This window comes from Chiloscyllium plagiosum, chromosome 20 (genome assembly GCF_004010195.1).
Source record: "Chiloscyllium plagiosum isolate BGI_BamShark_2017 chromosome 20, ASM401019v2, whole genome shotgun sequence".
NCBI lineage: Eukaryota > Metazoa > Chordata > Chondrichthyes > Orectolobiformes > Hemiscylliidae > Chiloscyllium > Chiloscyllium plagiosum.
The window spans coordinates 42,022,178-42,026,410 of NC_057729.1; the positions used below are offsets into that span (position 1 = coordinate 42,022,178).

At 39.1% G+C, this 4,233-nt stretch overlaps 1 long non-coding RNA gene across 1 annotated transcript in view; it reads right to left on the reverse strand.

The window, feature by feature from the left end:
• LOC122560206 overlaps positions 1 to 4,233 on the reverse strand; it is a 47,133-nt gene that overhangs the window by 11,008 nt on the left and 31,892 nt on the right. The window contains exon 2 of the long non-coding RNA XR_006314693.1: positions 3,208 to 3,330. This is a non-coding gene — a long non-coding RNA (uncharacterized LOC122560206). The remainder of the gene's footprint in view (positions 1 to 3,207; positions 3,331 to 4,233) is intronic.

Below are 4,233 nucleotides of genomic sequence, written 5' to 3' on the forward strand. Positions count from 1 at the left end.
GCATAGTTTTAAATTAAGGGGTGGTAGGTATAGGACAGATGTTAGGGGGTAATTCTTTACTCAGCGAGTCGTGAGTTCATGGAATGCCCTGCCAGTAGCAGTGGTGGACTCTCCCTCTTTATGGGCATTTAAATGGGGATTGGATAGGCATATGGAGGATAGTGGGCTAGTGTAGGTTAGGTGGGCTTGGATCGGCGCAACATCGAGGGCCAAAGGGCCTGTACTGCGCTGTATTTTTCTATGTTCTATGTTCTAAGGTGTACCATCTGTAAGATGCATTGTGGAAATTCACCAGGACTTTTTAGACAGCACCCACCCACAACCCATCTGGAAGGACAAGGGCAGGGGATACATGATAATACCAACATCTGCAAGTTCTCTCTAAGCCACTCAGTAGACTAAGTTGGAAATATATCACCATTCCTTCAGTGTCATTAGTTCAAAATCCTGGTCCAAACCCAGCTCCCCCCCATGGGAAATAAATGTTGGCTCGGACAGCAATTAATAAATAAATTTATCCAATGAATAAATCAAAAGTAATTGTGCTATGGATAATTTCCTAGCTCGAATGGGTTTACAGCTTTGGAGATAGTCACCCTTTGGAATCTAAGAGCTTAAAAAAAAATCCTAAAAGTATAACATTTGTGTTAGTCCTTCAGTGGCACACATAGGCTTTTTTTTACAGTAACACAAAGAAAGGAGGCTTCAGAATTATCCCTGACATGAACGCAGGTGTCTAAACAATGAAAGAGTTAAAGGAAAGCAGAATGTACAGCTTGGGCCAGGAAAACAGATAACAGAGCTGGACAGCAATAATGAACAAATTAATCACACGGATGCCCAACAATAGTTAACAAGGGCTTCAGATGTGTTTCAGAGTATCATTATGTGAATTATCTTCCGACAGAATAAAGACAGGGTCAAAATGACACAGAAAATCTGAAAAAGACGATGAAAGTGAGAATGAAACTTACTGAGATCATTAAAGTGAGTTGTAATTCCACATAAAATAGCTGGAGCAAGCCATGTTATTAGTACTCATGCAGTTTCGAATGAGATACTTATTCTGTTGAATGAATCATTTATGAGAAAGAGTACAAATGAAATTTATTCATGCAAAGAAATCGCTCCCAATGGTTGGAGGAAATGTTTCCATCTAATAGTTTGAGAGAAAAAAATGTCTTCTGTGCTATAATCTTCCTGCTCAAGAAAGCATTATAACGAGTGAACATTTTTTTTCTGCACATGCAAATGCTTTAATGGAGGCTGAGATCTCTGAAAACTTAGAGCTCTTAAGCCTAAATTAATACCATTCAAGATGGAACGTCAGGAGACTCGGTGCACTATAAAAGGGGGTTGTGAGGAGCAGGAAGGCCCTGGTAAGCACAATGATAATAAGGTAGTACTTATCAAAAATGATAACAAAATTGCTTGGCATTCATTAGGATTATGTAATCACAACAATATCAGATTCTGAACAGTTCATAGAATTATGCTTTCATCTCAAATATCATATTTTGTGGTGAAGATTGTGAAGAGTAAAATGCTGTAACTCAATGGCTGGATAGTGGAAATGTAAGTGATGTTGATTCACATGACAGAGCTATCCACTTCTAACGGCCTGTGGTGGATTGACAGGTGATATATTCCAGAGAGGTCTCGTGAAAGAAGGGGAGTGGCATCTGTGGGACATACAGAACAAGTACTGGCAAATTTAAATACTGGTTAAATGTTGACGATGATAGGCAAGCAACAAAGTCCATGCACTTGCATAATGGGGTGTAAGAGCAGAGAATAAGAAAACGCAGTTTGTATTCACAGTAAATCTGGAAATAATGCTTGCATCAGAAAACAGTCACAAACTAGAGGATGTCTCCCCAATAGTGCAAGAAGGAGGTTGTGCAGTACTAGTCCCAACTAATGAGCCCATAAATTGAATAAGAGCACAATTCTTCAGGTAGTGAAATGTTGGTGGCAGTCAATAAACTTGAGGATAAACTAATAAAGGGGCAAAACATAATGGAATTGGATAATTAGAGTTTATAATTCTGGAGGCACCAAGTAAGGGACAACTGGTCTTCACAGATATGGACTTGCATTGAAAGTATTAGCAGACAGAACTTGGAAAGTTTAAAGCAAACTAGTTGCGAGGGGTTTTAAAGAGCAACTGGGTGGTACAGATATTTGCGTGAACTCTCCCACATCTGGAAAAGTAACCTCGACAAACGTTTGAATTCCTTTGGCCATTTCTGACGTTGGATCAATCAACATAAAAGCCGTGTGGGTAATATTTTTTAAAGAATATTTCTGAAACCAGCCAAAGAGACAGTAGATGAAGAAGAAAAACTACACAAACTAAACAAGTGCATCTTTGAAAAGATGTTTCTGGGTGTGGTTGTATTTCAGCGAAATTTACCTTACAGAAACAGGTTGTGTACAACTACAAGTAAATACCACAGTGTTTTTATTGGTAGCATTCAAAAGGCAAGCTTTCAGCTGTCTTCATGATGGATGGTGAGCACTAATGGGGTGGTACTGCAGAATTTTTAAGCAATGGGTTATGAATAAAGATTAGGGTGGTTCTTAAAATTGGGCCCTAGGCTCGTTGTGCTGGCAAATAGAACATTGGCATCAATATTAACCAGAATACAGCTGGAAGAATGTTAAATCGATAATCTTATTTGTTACTGGTTCATTGTCCTCTGTCATAACAGAAGGATGATGTTATATTTAAACAAGCAGCACTTGTGAAGCCTGATTGGCCTGTTAAGCTGGTTGGGCAATCAAACTGGATTAGATACTAGTTTTAGCATAGTGAAGTTAAATACTACATTGTAACTAAAGTCAAGAATGTTTCACAGGCAAATAAAATATCTAAACCATGACATCTAGAGAAATGAATACTAAAGTTCCAATCCCACATGAGCCAATTAACATAAAACTAGTCATGTCAGTGACACATCACATCTTAAATCTTCTTGATTGCAGATGGTTTCAAATATTACGAGTGGCAAAGGGAAATGTTGTTCTTCAGATTGGGAAGCTAACATCAAAAATAGGAGAGAAAGTAGGATATTCAACCTATGAAGCAAAGTAGAACAGCCGAATAGGCTACTCCTACTGCAGTGTTTTATGTTTCTATGTAAGCACAAGCAGAATGTGAGAATGTAGATATATGATTAAAGTTTAAGAGATGTCATGACTCACCTGGAAAAGTGTTCTGATACTCCTGAGGTCATCACAAAGGGTAACACTTGAATCAAATTACTCAAAATCCCCAGTTTTCCTGGCTGTTGAACTCAGATTAACAAAAAGCATGTTTGGCAGCATCTGTAGGAAGAAAGCAGAGTTAATGTTTTGAATGCGATAATTCTTTGTCATGTATTTATACTGTTGCCTTGTTCAAGCAGTAGGGAAAGATGCTGGAGACTCTGTGGCTGTGTGTTCAGGGCAGCTTTGCCCCAAAACAGACAGATACTTGCCTTTTCCACAGGACCAGTTGTGAGTCAGGCGTGCTCAGCATGGCAACAATGCTCTGATTGGCTGGTGGGCAGGTGGACAATCTGTGAGAGATGAATACACAAGCAGAAAGCTTCCAAGCTCTAAATAGAAAAATGCTCCCTTGCCTGGTAAAGAAGTAACAAGGAATTGGAAGACAGCTAGCAATTCTCACTCACCATTTGGTTAGAAACTGTTGTCTTGAACCATAAAAGAGAGACTCAATAATTAGAGGTACAAACTACCCTGAATCTTCAGTAAAGAATTGAGGGCATTTGAATCAAAGAAGATCCGAAGAACTTGGAAGAAAAATAAGGGTACTTTGTTGAATCCTCTGGACTGGTGCTATTGAATAGTTTTTCCCTATTTTTTTTTGTCTACCCCTAACATCCACTTTTCTCTGTTTGTTTATTTCTGTCTGAATTAAATTGAATTGAATTGTCACGTGTACCGAGGCACAGTGAAAAGCTTTGTCTTGCGAGCAATACAGGCAGAACACAGAGTTAAATAGCATAGATAGTAAATAATAGGTAAACAGCAGCAAAAACAAAAACACAGGTATAGGCAAATCCTCAGAGTTTGAGTCCATTCAGAATTCTAACAGTAGGGTAGAAACAGTTTTGAAACTGGCTGGTGCATGTGTCCAGGCTTCAGTACCTTCTCCCAGATGGTAGAGGTTTAGAAAAACATTGCCAGGGTGGGGGCGCGGGGGGGGATGGTGTTGGGAGTGGACGG